We start from the raw sequence: 18,636 nt of genomic DNA on the forward strand, positions 1-18,636 counted from the left end.
TAGCAGATTAGATACAAACGCAATACGATATGATATGACAAGATAGTATGAAATGCAAAATAGGGAGATAGCTCAATTACAGTATCTATTAAAGATCAATTAAGTTTGACGAGGGTTTCAAAATAGGCTACGAAAGATGCGCAACGATCTATCTAACATCGTCGTGTATGAAAATCTCTATGTATTACACACTTACATTGACAAGCAAGGAATTAAGCGACTACAGTGCGTTGTACTGTGACACAATTGAAACAATTCGAGATTACCCACGATGGCCCATATAGGTTGCAGATTGTTGCGTAATAATGCATAAGAGCCGTGAATGCGTATTTCCTGTTATTGCGCGTTTATGCGTTAACAAAGGATGGGTAGTGTGTGGAACGCAAGCGTTCTGTTCGAATGGCGAGCTACGTAGGCTGGGCGTATTTCAGAAATACGACCGATTTTATCTCAACTATAGCTAAACATGCTGAAGTATTCGTGTAACCTATAAGATCATATTACGTTAATATAATTTTATTAAAATATCTCAATTTAGAATTATTGGTACGTATAGTATATTTATTAAAAGTTACGTATATACCTTTCGAAGAACTACGCTTTATTAAATTTATTATAATTATTATATCGGGCATAATAATTATCTTTTGTTTCTCAGAGGAAATGGTTCTGGAGAATAATGTAAATCGAACATCGCCATCAAAATTATTATTATTTTAATGGAATATGTAATGAATAATTTAGAGGTCGATACATGCGTGTTCGGCAGATTAAATTTTGCATAATTTTCTTCCATTAATGAGAAAATAATGCACGAAACACGTAGAAGATAAATATGTACTTCGAATTGAACTTTCCACGAACCTATTACGTATTTCATTGTTATTTCGTTGGGATTAAAGTTACGGTTTTTCTACGTATAAAAAAACCTTTCCGATATTATTTACGTGAAAATCTGTTCCTCCATCGCAATCAATCGTCGTCCCTCATCGCTCTCATTCGTTATCTATGATTAAAACACGATTTTATTCGTCCCTCTGGTAATATCTAGTGAAATGATATCTTCACGCTATTGGTCGTAGAAAATGGGAATGATATCATCTGGTGGCCGTTGCCATCCATGCAGGAAATTAAACAAGAATGCATCAGTTGTCAGAGGGAACATCAGAAGTCGCTTAAAAGCAACGCTTCGTTACGCCTTCACAATAACCTGATTCAGACTGTGTCAAGGGAACGTATAAAGCCAAAGTCAGAGAGGTGCATCCATGTAGGCAAGAATGTCACACCTGCTGTTAATAGTGAAATAAATAGCGTCTTTACACTTAGAATCTCGACACTTTGCCTCTATATATGTGTAAGATAGAATGTCTACCTTTGTTGATAACATACGTACGTAATAGCGAAAATGGTAAGAGTCGTGGTTGATTTCTGTTTAAGGAAAAATCTTCAAACAAAAGAATTCGGATTCTATTGTATATTTCTTTCCTTTATTTATACAACACGAAGAGCATATGCGAAAGACGCCTACAAATATATTTGTGTTAGTATCTTTTATTTTAATTTTCCTTAATAGGTTTTGATAAGATGGGATTGACTATTGAACTTGAAGATCTTCTATCATGTTGTTTCGTCTGATCTTCATGTAATATAACAAGGGTATACACTTAACGTAAATCCCTCTATATTATGTATTTTCCTCTATAATATGAGATTTGAAGGTACATTTCCTATGTTTTGAAGAACTATAGATATAAGTTGAATTTCACATTTTTATTTCGAATGTTATATAAACTAAATTAATAAAGTTGAATTTGGTGTAAGTCCATTTCAGTTCGTCGCCATATCTGTTCATCACTATAATTTACACGCTTGTACATGGTTACGATAATTGCCATAGCGTTAATTTACAGACTTCTATACAAATAAACCATTTGACACATGTAAATGCTAGGAAAAACTGGTCGATTCGCTGATCTGATCAAAATCCAGTTTATAACGACGAGTCTTGTATAATCCACACAAACACTTCACAGACTATATCGATCCAATTGAATATATCCATTAATTGGTATTCTGTTAATTAGGTTGAAAACCATCGTAATTCTCAATGTTATTCTAATTTGCTATTCATTAATATTAGAATAAAACTATTTAACACTAGACATACTATCGAAAAAACTCGGCGACTTTTTAATCTTCTTTGATATCTAAGGATATATGTATAAAGATTTATATGTATGTACATAGTTTATTGAAATTCATTAAAATTAATTGAGATAACCAAACTGGCATTGTCTGATAGTGAACCACGTATACCGAACACGAATCTCCGATTAAATTAGATTTTACTAATCTCTTAAAGCCCCAATCATCATGACATGTATATACCAAGTCAATCGGAGCTGTTTGAACTCCGTAAGTGTTCCTGGAACTCGTTGCAAGTTAGATCTGGTTTAGATCCTTCGAGAGTTCAGGTTAGGCATGGATTAGATCTAGGTGGATCAATGAGACTTCAACCGAGTCAGCTCGTCGTCTTGATTGATTTTACCTAACTTTTAACAAGCCTACGTTGTTCCAGCTGGGATTAGATCAGTGTAGGTCAGTAGAACTCTTGCCGAGTAGGTATTGTAGTTGACTTTACTCCATTTCCAATGATTTCTCTAGTTGATCCTTTAACGGTGTGGCTTGGGAGAGAATCAGGAAAGTCATCGAATATAGTACTGTAAATGGGGGAACATTGTGGAAAATGGGTTTGGACGACTAAATTGTGAATCGAGTAAATCGCATTTGACGATTCAGTTTCGGCTTTCTAATACTAATTACGTCTGAGTCGATAACTGATAATTGTAATGACTTTTAAAGAATTTCGTTAAATAAGCATTTCATAATGATGTAAGTATTTAACTAGTAAATACACAACGTCTATACTTATACTTATCATAGATCTATAGACTCTCCTTTAGAAAGGCCCTCAATTTCAGGTCTTAAATATCCCAATCATTCGTAATGGTGTTATTAGTGTTTCTTATAAAATATTTATTTTTGTGATTCTCAAAATTACGACAATTTTTCTCTCGAATAAACTGATTTCGTCTTAAAAATCCTGCCAAACTAATCGATAATAGATTGGTAATATAATTCATTACGTTTGTATTTCCTATAGAAAGTTGCACTATCGAGTATACTTGGTCGTAGATTAGTTACGAAAATGATGCGATAACTGCAAGACACAAAAAGTACCTTAAATCACCCACGCTTCTCGAAGCGGTTTTACCATTTTTCTTTATTATTATCTGTGGTTACGATAGTTTCTATCATTCTCAAACAATTAAACCTTTCCACGAACAGTGAAACGATTAAACCTTTCGGTGTGTTGCACCGTGTGATAAGATAAAACTGCAGCCTTCTGTAGGTGGGTATTAGCAGTGCGTAGCGCAATAGAATCGCGATAACGGTACCGAGTCTCTTACGTGTTTTCGGTGTATGTGCCAGTTTTGCAGTTCGACGTAATCAGTTAGAAATACACAAACTTTACGGTTAACGCTGGGCGGAAATGAAAACGAGATTACACAGTTGTTACCGTGCTATTTCTGTAAAATTACCTTTCATAACCGTGTCTCGTGGCCTGCTGTCGTTACGAATTTTTCACATGTCAAGTGTCAACATTTTCCCGAACGGTGCCAGATTTAATATACGAAGAACGCGCTTCAAGGAGATACGCAAAAAGGTTTAGGTTATTTAACATTTCGAAGTCGAGTTAATCTTGTTAGGATCTAAAACAATTTGGAACTACGTTAGATCCTCGCGACTTTCGTCCGAGAAGTCTCATCAGCCAGAAGTTAGAAGAAGAGTATTACTTCTCTACGAGGTTACCAGTGTATATTTTAATCTTCTTCTATGTAATAAATCTTTAGAATCTAACGTATATCGAAATGTTGACAGGTATACCCTTTAAAGTCCCTATATGAACAGGATTAAGACGTCAGTTCATTTTAGATGAGTAACCCATCTTTCTTAACTAAATCCCCTTCATTTTTCTAATTTCTTCTTTCTCGTTTTGCGAGAGATCACTCGTGCCGCAAGCTCGTGAAGCATCTTCTTTCTAAGACTGAAATTTAACGCTATCAATTAATTTGATAAATCTGCTGTAAGTTTCTAAAGTTCCTTTGATATATCTTCCATAAGTTCCTAAAATTTCTTTATATTTCAAACTTAATCCTTAATGATTAACATGGCTGAAGTTTTATCCTGTTTATATCTTATTTGAATATTATCATCCTGCAATAGTACAAAGAATTACAATAATTTCTTTACTTTTCACCTAATACTGAATAATAATAAGGTTGTAAGGTTTAATGTTAATTGCAATTAAGGAATATCGATCGTTGAATAAGATTAATTGAAAAAGAAATATACCTACTAATACTAATTAAGTGACAAATATAATAAACAATTTTTGCAAATAGTATTCAAATAAAGATTTATTTTGTCCTTTAAATACCATAACGAGTATGTACTCTAGTTTATATATTTGATATATTTTACATATTTTTGCATACCACGTGCATTCTGTAAATTTTTACACATTTAGATTTCCCAAATATCAGCCGTCTTGTAATCATATACAATATTACTAATTATAGTATTTTTCTAACATTTATAGGATAATATTTATGAGCGCATGTTTTCAACACGACTTGTATGTTCTGCCGGAAGTTACAAACGACGGACGATTACTCTCGGTTACTCGTGGTTTCCGTGCTTTTCTTCGACGATTATACTTCGTGTTTCGTCGTTTCATCGCACGATTCCGTTTCTAACATACCGCAGATGGAAAATACGGCGATCTAGAATACCCTTAATGGCATTATGGTATTATACAAAATAGAATTGGGTGCTTGCGGGATTTCAGAAGCCGTAACAGTTAACGATGCCTTGGGCTACTTCGAGAGAGTCAGTTGAACAAAATTTGATGGTGTGTCCGGGTTGCCGAGAGCACGCACGCTGGCGAATATATTTTTCTTCGGTCGTCCCATCATCGTGGTTCACAGTCAGTTCAAGCCATCGCGGACGAACGGATTGTCGTTCACCTGTTATCGTACTATGTTCTCACACGAGTAAGCCTGCCATCGCGATCGTCAAAGGAGAAATTATCACTCCGATATGGTGGACGAGGAGAACAAAGACGAGATGGATCAAGAAGAAGATAAGGAAGGGTGAGAATATAAGTTTCTCGAATCGCCAACGATCGCGCGTTTGCCTTTCTCCAGAAAATTCTACGCGTGAGATTAGCTGCACGAGAATACCTTTCCTTCGCGACCAGACAGTTGTTAGTCCTTCACCTGGCGAACCTTCAAATCTTTTAAATCTTCCGAACTTTTATAGAAAGTCGTTAAAGAATATTCGTCAGATTTATCGGATAATGCTCGAAAATAAGATTAGCCATAATGCGCGCCAAGTAGCGCAATAAGTTTTCTCTTGTTTACCTCCGTTTTCTTGATAAATCGCATCTTTTATTACGCTTTCTTTTTCTTTTTGTTTGCTCGTGTTTTAAAAAAATCGTCCAAAAGATCGATGTTTCCAGCAGACAACGATTATTCTTGGACGAGGTGTGTTCTTAGAGGCGATTATCCGATGGCGGTAATTAAATTTCACCTGGCCAGTGTCTGAATCGAATCGAGGGGCGGAGTTTCAGCGACATATTATCTTCCGCGGCTAAATCATTTTTTATTCTTTTTCTTCATTCTTTTTTTTTTTACAGTTCATTGTATATGTTTACAGACCCGATTCTCAATTCTGTTTAATCGATTCCATTGCAAGGTATTCTCGGCCGAGCTTCGGGTTGTTCTCTCGCTGTTCCTTTCATTTACCGGCTTTTCTTCGGATCCTTCCATTTATCCTGTTACATTTTCGTAACGAACCTCTTCATCTTCTCAATGGAATTAAAACGTGACTCCTTCAAAAGCGTTTAGACGAACTTGAATACGAATTTCCTTAGGCAATATACCGGTGAAGTTCGCTTTTTCGCTCGTTACGCGTCAGCCAAAGGGACCGTTTCAAAACAAAAGTGGTTGGTACGAACGTTTCTCGAAAATTTTCCAAGTTTTCGACTTTCAAAGGAAACGTAGTTTCTTCGTTTTGATGAAGAATGCCTTTTGTGTAGAAAATATTCTGTAAAATCTGTTGATTAAGATGAGATAATTAAATAGTCCATTGATTAACTTTAAGATAGCTTTAAGATACTGGCAAAAATTTATGATACGGAAAAAAGAAAAATTGTACGATTAAAGAGACGAGATGACTTGAAAGAAGATGAGTTTCGTTTGTTTTTACAAGTTATCTAATGGATATACAAAACAACGACTTGGGAAATATTTATACTTTTATCGCAAATATTCTTCACATTTATGCTGCCCTGTATAAAGAGTGACTATAATTTCAAATGTTTGTATGTAGTCCATATATCTTACAATGTATAATAATTAAACATTTCCAATATTGCGTTTGAACGTTCGTTTCATTTTCTCTCACAGAGTGTATGAAGATTGAAAATTGATTTATTTATCAAATTTAAACAATACAGTTTGGTTTGAAAAAAGCCTAAAGTAAACAAGAAATGAATTGTAAGATAATCTCGAAAAAGATTTCAAGTTAGATTTCATTTGCATACACGTCAAAGCAAAATGTACAGAAAGGTTGGCGAGACAATTTGACATATACTGGGAACTTTTCAAATCGTTGAGCCCTTCCCTAAGGTAATATCGCATTTGCATATTCAGTTGCACGCAGGAAACGTGAAACATGTTCTTATCTTGACCTATCTCTTGCAATATTAATTCCATTGATCTGTTTATAGAACCTTTTTCGCTTGCAGTGTTCGAAATATTTTCCACGTAAATTATCGAAGAATAATTATTCTCGTAAATTTAAATATCAGGTCCCAAACACGGAAACAGGAATTAAGATCAATATCTTAGCATTTATCTAAAAAATAATTAACTTATCCAAAACGGGAGTCCAGGAGGAGGGAACTAAAGTAATTTCAATAAACAAATAAAATCAATCAAATCGTTCTCTGAATTTTGCTACAAATTCAATTAATATCCATAGTCACTTAATATTCGCAGTAGTAAAATTCTTCACTTTTATATATGAAAGCTATGTTTTTCTTTTTCTACGAATAAATTTCAATAGTTACTTTCACTTCTAATAAATAATTATTGCTGTAAACAACTGAATTCTATAAAACTCGTGAAATTCATTGAAGAGATGATTCGGTTGATCGGCATCAAAACACCTTTGAGGTATTTTTATTTCACATTTATGACGACAATTCTGCTTCTCAATTGGTGATATGTGTTCTGCCATTTGCCTGCATTCGCGGTGATATCAGCAAGTCCTTGAACGCGTCAAATCGAGCTGACACAGTAAAATGCAAAAATTCCTGTTATATAGCTCGGGGCTGGTGGAAAGGTTGAGAGTCTGTGAAAATTTATTGTTCTCCAGTATAGGGCGATCCGCTTTACGTTTACCTATGCCCTTTGATCGTCCCACATTTTTTATTCGTACATTAAAAACTCGTTGTTTGCTATTAATTTTTTGTCCTTTCGTATCTTTATGCGAAAGGTTTACTCGTATTCCTCTGTGCCGGTTGAATTCGACTCTTTGGGAACAGTTCGTTCGACAAACGTTCGAGAACGTGCACGATAATTATACAACCGATAAACCTACAATCCTCTTATACTGTCTGTGCTTCACTGAGTCACGAAGGTATCTTAACGTTTATCGTGGAATATTTTTATGAACATATTGCGTATGTTACGCGAAGTTCTTTGAAATATTGTCGCTCTAATGAAATACGACTATCCTGGTTATTGGACTGCGGATTTTTATCTAAATTCATATTACTTATTAAAAATGTAATTCGAAAAGTAGAATCTCGATAGAAGATCTTTTTAATAAGTATTACGGAGGTATATGATAAAATATTTTATATATCTTTTTCCGAGGAAACCAATCCGAAAATTTATATAGGAGTTAAAAGACATTTATTGTAAATATACGTTTAATAACATATTAATATATGCCATGAATATGCTGTTAAAATATAATATATAATCAGAGCTAAAGAAGCTCTCACTAAGTATTGTGGGTTATTAATATAGCGAATAATTTAATAATGTTTAAAATAATTGAGTTACTCCGCAACTTCTCTATTATACATTTCTATCGAATAATTAAATGTTCGAACAAATACGAATACACGATGCTCGTAACACGAACAATTTTTCAAGGAAGAACTCGCGAAGTTCTAAATGGGAAAATGTTTAATTCTGCGGAAATAAATTCTTTTTAAATCTTAATTTTTTATATCGATTTCTCGATCAAATTAATATCTCAATGACTCTCGTAAAATGTATGTTTGTAATAAATAATTCGTAATTATTATCACGTATTACGTACGATGCTAATGAAATTACAAAATATCTTGTATAACACACGCACGTAATATGTTGTTAAACAATTTGTGTATCTCGTTTGTTCTCATGCAAGAATATAATGGCAAAATAATAACAGTAATAATATTAGTAAAATGTTTGATACATATTATTAATAATACTATCTGTGGCGTATTTGCTGGATATTACCAAGGTGTAGAGTTCAAATAGATTACGTTGGCTACCTCATTTGGCTATACGCTGACCTTGTGTAGTTAATAATACATGTATTATAGTTAAAAACACTTCAATACCGCGTTTATTAGTCACCATTTTGAGATATACGTACTTTTGCCGTTTACTCTCTGAGACATTACTACGTACACGAATTAAAAATGATTTAAATACAGTGTTTTATGTCAAATGACATTTTTAGATAAAAAATTAATTATACAATATAAGTACCTTTTTGTAATATTTTATTTAAGATATCTCTTTCTTGGAATTCCAAGTTCCTAATAGATCCAAGATATTTTACCTGGAATAGCTTTGAAGAACGCGCATAGATAAATTAGTACATACTTCTTCTTTGATTTCTCAATTTGAAAGGTCATTTTATACGTATATGACACTGAAGAACTATCATTTCCTTTTTAAAGCTGTAACTATAAATATTTCCTCTTAATAATCAATCCGTTAGATATATCTTTTTCAATAAAAAATAGGGAATAGGTTTATTACTGGAAATAAATTTTGTTGGAACATATCTGTTTGAAAGACATTTTTGCATAATTTAAATATTTGCATAATGTAAATATTTGAACAATATTTGAATTAATATGACTACAGCTTTGATCTACGAACGTGTTTAAAAGATACTGTTTTGCATTTAAAATTGGACATACCACTAGAATCGCAAAACAGTCATTTTAGTAGCTGATGAGAAGGAACAGGTACTGAAAAATTATTAATATATTTAGTCATTGATTCCAGTTCTTCTATTTTTGGGATTTTTTTATGAAAATGATTTTGGAGGCCTTTGGTTATAAATATTATGCACGAAGCTGGTAAAAATAACCGGTATAAATACATTGAAGAAATATGTTGGTAATTCCGTTTAATTATTCGAAGGCCGACACGGTGATTATGTCGAATTGTGAGTTGGGTTAGGTTTCATCATACATATACGTCACTGTTAGAGGAATTGACGCACCTGCTTTTTATTGTATTATGCTATCGTAATTTCGTCGTATTATCGTATTAAGTCGGAATGCGTATATGTATCTAGAGTACAGTAGAACTAGATCAAAGAACATTAAAATAATTCATAGAGATATTTCATTCGACTTGGATACTAAATAGGAATTATTTTTAATGATAAACTAGATGTAATTGCAAGAAAGTGAACAAGACAAATAACATACAAGGTAGATAATAAACAGGTCCAAATAATAAACAATATGAAATATGTGTAATAAAATGGTTTAGTACGTCACATTAATTTTTTATTAATGAATTCAGTGAAAAAGATTTATGAACGTGTTTACTACGTTTCATTAATAATTCATTGGTAGATTTAATGAAAAAAATTAAACAAGTTCTTCCTAAATCAATTTACTCTTACTATTGCAATCTGTTGATTGCGAGCTCTCAATAAATATCTACGAAACGATAACAGTAAAGTTCACGTTTAGGTACACGTAGAAATTATACATTATTTTAGTTCTGCTTGTAGATCGTACTCAAAGTTCAATATCATAATATTGTTTCGTTTCAAAGTTCGAAAGTGTTTTAGCGAAAGTTCTCCATGTGTATTCATACCAAATCAAGTAATTTGAACGCGTGATCGTTAGTGACGTGATCTGCAGGCTTTGTTGTACCCTTCGTAGACTCTTGAGAAACTCATATCGAGTATTTCTGCCAGAGATGTTTACAAAATCGAGAATATAGATTTACTGCTGCATGGAGAGATCCTAAATCAAATCTTAACGCGTTTGTGTTTGATTACGTGTATTTGCTTAGTCTGGTTTCTGATCGATGACTGATTCTGATACATGAAACTAGCGATTAATTCATGGTTGATTCAATAACTTGTTTTTTGAAGATGAAACTTTTATTTAAAACGTTATTTTTCAATCAAAATTACGTTTACGTAAAATTGATAGATCAGTAAGTTTCTTGAATTCTGAACGATTTTCTCCTTCTTATCTTTTCTTGTACAAAATCTTATATATAATGTACACACATAGAATGCCCAAAGAAAGCTTGTATAAGAGATCAAATAATTTTGTCGTTGTGCATTATTTTTCTCAGAAATTTCAAAATATGTATTTTCCAATTTTCTGTCTCGTTTCATATTCATAATTATACTTCAAATAAATACGATTGGAAAATAAGAGAGAATCGTGTTTCCTTCGTCTTAATAACTTTGTCCTTGAAGACGAAAAAATAACTACACATCTAAGTCAATATACATAATGAATTACATACGACACGTGAGTTCCTTTGCACAATAATTTACCAATGCATATTTAAAATAAAATAATTTAACTATATTAGTGAATCGAGGCGCTACATACAAGTTGCAGATTATAAACTTGCCTTTCATAATTTTACAATTTTACATCGAGTAACACGATCGGATGACTCGTAGTCTGTCAAATTTGTTTCAAAAATTTCATTGTATTTATCATCAATATCGCCACGGTTATCGATACATACAGTTGTATGTATCATCATGTATCATCATACAGTTTCATTAACAACGTTTAATTTGATTGGTCGAGAGAGCCCCCTTAAAAAAGATGTCGCGGAAACGTTTCTAAAGCATTACGTTACGAAGGCGTAAAAAATGTAACTACGCATTATACCTACCTAATACATTCATACTTCTTGCGATAAATTTTTGAAATATGGATTACGATCACATCGTAAAGTGTACAGAATACGAACGTTCTCAAAGTATCGACGTAATTGTTGCAACGCGACACTCGCTTTGTATATTTTGAAACCAGTTTCGCCTGTGCCCTTCGCGGCAACAGAGCCAGACGTTAAGTGGGTTGTTTCACGTAGGACGGTCAAAAGGAGATTGCGTGATCGACGAATCGCTCGATTCCCTACCGGTCTCTTTTGTTTATATAGTGTTGCTTCGAGGAGAGGGAGAACCGGTGAGAGACAACAGACGTGAAAGAAAGACGAAGACACGTTTATTATAGCGTTCCTCCTGAAGGCTCGAAGCGCAGTACGCGTCGTGGTATCGATTCGTGGACCATGCGATTCATTTTTGTAATCGATCGATCATCGAATTTGTGACTTTATGAGTGAATAGGCCGCCTTCTAAACGGTGTACCATCGATATTGGTTCGAGAGTGAGAAAAACGAGTTGAATTCGCGAAACGTGCAGGTTCTTTGAGTTACCGGAATCCGCTTGCAAAGAAGAAATATCTTAAAGTCGCAATTGGACGCCAGTCGTTGAAACATTTATTTTAGACCAAGATTTTTCGGATCCCGAAGGTAGTTACATAGAAAAGTATCGATATTATTTCGTAATGCCTGATCGACTTCGTCGCTTTCGACTTTAAGTTGAAACTCGATTGAATTTCGATACCTCGTGTAACCATGATTAGTATCGGTTAACCTATTAGTCGGACGGTTTAGAATCTCGATTTCCAACCTGTGGATCGTGACTCCTTATTTGAGAAATGTTTTTAGATAAAATTTAGTAATTATTCTCGTAGTTGAAATGTAGTTTATAAATAGACATTGCACTTCTCGATATTTATTTATTTTAATGTGACGTTGCAATATTCGAGTACAGTGGTTTTAATGTTGATTTTAAACGAATGAAATGAAACGAATTAACCTTGTTCGGATCTACATAGTCCAAAATAAAGAATATATTTCGCTAGGTATTATCGAAATATAGATAGCGTTTAAGTTGTATTATATTTGATTCTAGTATTAGATGTACAATGATTCGCGTTAATATTCCGCTATCTAGAATATTTTTACAAAATGAAATTTGAGTATTATTTAAAAAAAACAAAATATATAAAATGTATCGCCTTCTATCAACCAACTTTGAAAACTTGAAAAGCAGATATAGTTGGAGATACAGCCGCGGAGAAAAAGTGAGAACAGTTAAGATCTATCACGGTGTATATTTTATATATTGAAAGGGAGCAGAGTTATTTGATTATTATAAAAGGGGTTCGTGACTCGAGAAATATTGGGAAACACTGCTTTAGAATGTTACCAGGCTTCCTAAGAGATTTGTTTTTCTCTACAAAGTATGACGTACGCTGCGTTGTATTCTGCGTTCTATCGAATTTCCTCCGGTTTAGTAAAACGTAGTGGATCGTGAAAAATTTCTTGTTCCATGGACTAAAATTTTCATGATACTTGTGAAACACGCGTTCCCTGGATGGAATTGTAGCGGGTATTCGAGGTAAAATTCACTGACAAAATTAAAACTTCAAGTGAAATTAAAAGGAATGGGGATATTCGCGGTACAAATGATTTAACGTTGATTAAACTAAAAGCGTAGTTTATGCAAGGGAAGTATAATATCAAAAAGTAAATAAGAAAAAGCATCAGTTTCCTCCGGTTCTACGCGAACGCAGTCGCGAACAGCAGTTAGTGAAATTATAAATTCATATGAATAATTGTCGTTTGATTAATAGCCGCTCTCGGTATACCTCAATGAGCTTCGCAGTCTAGATGTTATTCCATTTCAAAAACCTTCGGAATTCTTCGTAATCGAATAAATTAATTTTATGGTCGCGCGTAATATGCTTCGACATTAGAATTTTTGAAGATCTACTTGAACTTTCATTTTCGCTTAATCATATTCATCGCACATACATATACATCTTATTTCTTATTAAAAGATACGTATAAGGGCACATAAAAATAAAAGATCATTTTCTACATATATTTGAATTCGATTTGACTTTAGTCGCATACATAACTTCTGTTCATTAACTAAAAGGATACACAAGACTACATGTGAACAAGAATCTTGTGTCATTTTCCAGACATATTTGAATTCAATGTTTCTAATCTTAAACTTATTAGCATTTGACTGTCCGTTTTTGCGGTGCATACTATCAACGCCTATACCTTGTGTGTTTACTATTCTCGTTCTATAATCATTCCAAAGTAGAGCAGGTTACATATGTGTGTGTATATATATGTATATATTGCATAAATGTTGAAATATATGTATATATTACACGAGTTTCCTTTTTTTCTTCAAAGGACAAGTATGTTTTATACGATTCCTTGGAACGTGCTAAAATGTTCAGAGTTTAGCTAAACTAGTCGAAAATGGTTAGACTAATCGAGTAATTCTCATCCGAAAGATTTTTAGATTTCGATTTTAATGGTAATCGAACAATGTAGGACGATGTGAAATTATCGAGTTGCTAATGGAAGGCTGATATTAACTATAATATCGTTGAATATTGTAACGTGCTATTACACGTTCCCTATTGCATAATTTTACGTATAACATTGCGCAATATGTTAATTTAGCCGCAACGAATAGGAGTTTATGAATATTGCCTTCAATTTGTATTTGTCACACTTCTCGATGTTTTCTTCATCCGATTTCCTTTTTTTTTTTTGGTGCTCAAACCAGTTTGTAATTTCAGTTTCGAAAGAACATTATAAACGGCGATCTATATTCCATGCATTTTTTTCACATCTACATTCAAATCTATGTTCGTTAATAACAGGCGAAGTTGGTGATTGAATTCTCTGTATGCATTAAATAGCATGACGCAAAGGTATGCTCTAATTGCAATTCGATATACTAATCGTATGTACAATATGTTCGTAGCTTTTTCCCATCAAATCGTGGAAAGATAACTGACGTACGTAAGTGGCAGAAAAGAAAGACAAAGAAACAAGAAACTGGTCTCTCATACAACAAATTCTAAAATTAATTTGTCTTATAGTATCGATTAATGATCTTTGTACACATTGCAAAGTTTTCATAGGAATTCCTTAACGTATCTTAACTCTTGCCCTGTAAGCTTTTTGTTTTAATAATTGTGTAATTATGTTTGTATGTATGTATATGAATAAATTGCGTTTGCTCGATATGTCCATAGTTGAGAAAAATTATTTGACGGAATTATACGACAGAATTATTTCATATTTTTATTATAACTCCTAAATTTAACATTAAAAATGGAAAATGCTAGATAACATATTTCAATTAAGCAGAATAGGTAATACGTACTGAAGATACCGTATCTATGTTTCAACTAGACGATATTATAAACTGAACTAGAATGAAACTAAAAAGAAACTGAAATGAATAAAGTGATAAATATATTTTTGAAAGGACACCGAGTAGTCGATCTGAATTGGCTACATATGAGGTACAGGTCAAGAGTCAGAAGTGTTTTCTTTGCAATACAAAGTTTAGCAATTCATACTTCATCAATGAAAGAACGTCACGTTTCAATTAGATAACGACATTCAATTATCGTTCGTTTTTATCAGGCTCGATTTTATCGGGCTGGTCTAGTCAATTACATAATGGCCAATCTTGTTTTGCGCTTTTAATAAGCAGATCATAAATATCATACTGATACGTTAATTAAGTATACCTGTCGAATAACAAGTAGTATTTGCAAAGTTTCTTTATTATATTTTTATACTACTCATATATTTTCTATATTTTTATGGTGATCAGTTAACGTTAATTTCCGACAATATATATTGCGCTCACGAACAGTATTTACACACGTCGTTACTTTTCAACGAAGCATTTTTTACATCCTTATTTTTCGACGAAGCATTTTTTTTTATCAAGTTTTGTGATACATTTCATTTTTATACTATCAACTTTTTGTCCTAATATGAAAGTTACTAAATGCTAAACGATATTTACTGTGTAATTTATTGTGGAGATTTCATAGAAACGTGATAAATATATTTTTCTTCATTTTCTGATCTGACGTCACCTTAAGCAGAGATGACATAATTGAGAATGAAAAGCAGATAGATTTTATGATATACATATGCAAATCTCTTGAAAATAGTTGATAAGTTGACAAAATTCTGTAGATAGAAAGACAATTCTGGTAACATTTTTATTATTGATCGACGATATGCTGAATTTTCAAATTGTTTCTATGTAAAAAATAGGAAATGTGACTTATCGTGTTCTTTCTCTGTAGCCTCCATATATTTGGAGCTAATTAATTAATATGTAAATATCACAGTAAATACGACAGCGTGCTAATACTTTTTATATAACTACTGTACTTTGTATATTTCACGTTATATCTGGCATTCAAAGTTGAAAACTTATAACAGGAATTGTAATTCTGCTGGAACATCGAAAGTGACTCGTTTAACGGTGATTCGTTTGTACAAATTTAAAACTGTGTATTTTATGACGTCACGGTGACATAATACCTGAGTAAGAAAGCAAGTAACACCGATACAACAGTCAGTGAAGCTGCATCACTGAAGGAGATCGAAAAGGAAAGTGCATGAGTGCATCTGCAGTAGTTGTTTATTGTGTGATCTAGTAGTGGCTCATTTCCATAGAATCACGGAAAAATGTTCATCGATTGTATATCCTGGCTCGGTTTCCTGAAATGTAATTCGGGCTCGCCGGAAACTCCAAAGGTCTATGGGTTGAGCTTCAAGTGAGTGTTTTTTTCTTTTAAATTATTAACACTTTATAACGTTTTGTGACGTGAATATTTTATTACGTTTATCTATGGCTATTCATTATCGCTGTTTTCATTATCTTGATATCCAAAGTCACAGCTTATAAATATTATTCATTTTTCTTTAACGTTCTTTATGCTATTATATTTAGGTTTTACAGAATTCTTGAACACACACACATACATATATAAGTATCAAAAGAAATATAAAATTTCATAGAACGGTCGTTTTATAAAAATTATTGGATTTCAGATTTTCAATGAAAGTAAAATGCTCTAAATGATTATAATTTTATTTTGCTAATAACGCAATGAAAATTGCAGTTATAGAGGATCAAATAAAACTGTATATCGTATGTAACGTGTAAAATTAAATATCGTATGTATGTTAATATCGTCGTTAAGTTAGCATCGTATGTTAATTTGTATAATTATCTTGTATAAACAACAATTCTCGATTACTTAAGATAAGAAATAGTTGAATATTAAAATCCTCCAGATGCTATTTTTCCACGTGGCATTATTAATGATATTTTTTTTGCGAATGAAAAGAACTAATGGAACGCTGTTTCACTCGGAGACAATTTTGCATTATGAATCCGAAGGCGAAAGACAACACTTAGAATAATGCTACATGCGACTGTGTCATTGTTTTATTTAAAACTGTAAAAGGAATGTCTTACTTAAAACTTTCGAATTTACACTGACATTAGCGGCAGACAGGTACATCGCGAGTAAACTAGAATAAATTTGCATAAATTTTCAAGAGTCAATTTGCGAAGCATGCTGTTAACAATTTCATTTGAATATCATGAAGCTTTGTGAAAATTTGACGCAAAAGTTTCCACCGTAGTTTCGCCTTCCAAGGTGCGAAAATTAATTCTGTGCTTGGAAAGTGTTTAGAAGCAAGAATTACGCAACTGATATCTACTTCTAAACATCTTTGTCGTAGAGTTCAGGAACTTTTGAATCTTAAAATTTCTTTCAACCTATTCGAAAGCACTTTGCATTTCTTACGTATTGATGTGAGTATTTTCATTTAATTTAATTCACAGGAAAACCGATTGTTTGTCGAAGACAATAGTCTTCCCACGCCACAAAATTAACCTGAATCAAAAGGATACCAGAGAATCTTCGCAGATTTATCTCTTTAAGACTACTATCCTTAGAAGGATATTTATAATGATATTATCAGCGAATAATACGTTAATTAGCCTTTCCACGAACAATATTTATATTATACAGTTTAATCCGTAGAAAGAATTTAAATCCATAAGGGAAAGTGTATCGAATCTTATGCGTAAGTATTTACTGTATCGTTGCAAAGAAGATATTGGAGAACTTCCAACACTATTTTAAACAAAAGATGAGCATAGATTAGCAGTCAATCTAATATAAACCACGCTGCAGGCGAACGACGCTGAAGTGTTCAAATAGGTACATTTCATACGCTACAACGCGTAATACAATGATCTTATCTATTACATGACATCGAGACTTAATGCACTCGAATTTATAATTAGAATTTCGATGACACAATATTTAGCCACAACTCGACCATAAAATATATCGAAATCGATGAAACACGCGAGATACGTTTGAGTTTCTTAGAAGCCAAAACTAAACGTCGCATCGACAACTAGATTTTGTGGCAAATATTTGGCTCGATTCGAAACATAGTTCCTTATAGACAAACATAGTATCTTTATACGGGCTCGAGAATCTTAGTTAGAATTTAACGCCTTCATACATAAATAATCCAACGTTAAAAAGATTCCCTCGTATATTTCGAAAAAAACATTGCTTTCGAAATCTTATCATTTTAATCTACTTTCCAATTTATCGAACAGATCAGTATTTCACGTTATCACATATTGTTTCAAATTTAGAACCTATGCTTCAGCTATAAATCCACCTTTCAAAGGTACAATTCAGAAGATCCAAAAGCAGTTCCTGATCAATGAAACACCGCTGCCGAGTTGCTTTATCTTTCTCGCTTTCAATATTGCGTGACGTAACGACGAAATTTAACGCGTTCGAATTTGTAACAAGCTGCTCGAAAATACGGTTTCTCGTTGTGACGATGCGGTAGATCGTGTGTCGACGAAACAGCGTTTTAAGTTCGATTTATTTTCCTTGGTCCGAGAGTCGTTATGATGTAACGTTTGGATTTAACGTACTCTAATTTATAACAAGTGGAATTATGTAAAAGTTATGATAATTCGAAGGTCAGCTGGTTTCGATTGCTGCAACTTTTACACAGTGAAATTAGGCCAGAGTCCCTTGTTTTTCTTCTCTGAAAACAAGTCGCTCGTAATCGCGCTACTACTTCTATTTAAGATACGCTCAATGTACATACCTCTTGGCAGTGGTGCGGTGTCCAACTATGCAAAGAATGTAGTAACTAATAACTGGTTAGTATAACTTGCTATTACAGTAATAACTATCTAATTACCATAATAACTGTCTTTTTGTATCTTCGAATCGTTACGTATAGACTGAGA

General features: G+C 33.0%; 1 long non-coding RNA gene across 1 annotated transcript; it reads left to right on the top strand.

The window, feature by feature from the left end:
* The first annotated feature begins 5,229 nt into the window (after nt 1–5,229).
* Nucleotides 5,230–10,646, top strand: LOC126915528 (uncharacterized). The gene is made up of 2 exons (XR_007710227.1): nt 5,230–6,448; nt 6,534–10,646. It is a non-coding gene; the product is annotated as an uncharacterized LOC126915528 (long non-coding RNA).
* The last annotated feature ends 7,990 nt before the right edge of the window (nt 10,647–18,636 follow it).

This window comes from Bombus affinis, chromosome 4 (genome assembly GCF_024516045.1).
Source record: "Bombus affinis isolate iyBomAffi1 chromosome 4, iyBomAffi1.2, whole genome shotgun sequence".
NCBI lineage: Eukaryota > Metazoa > Arthropoda > Insecta > Hymenoptera > Apidae > Bombus > Bombus affinis.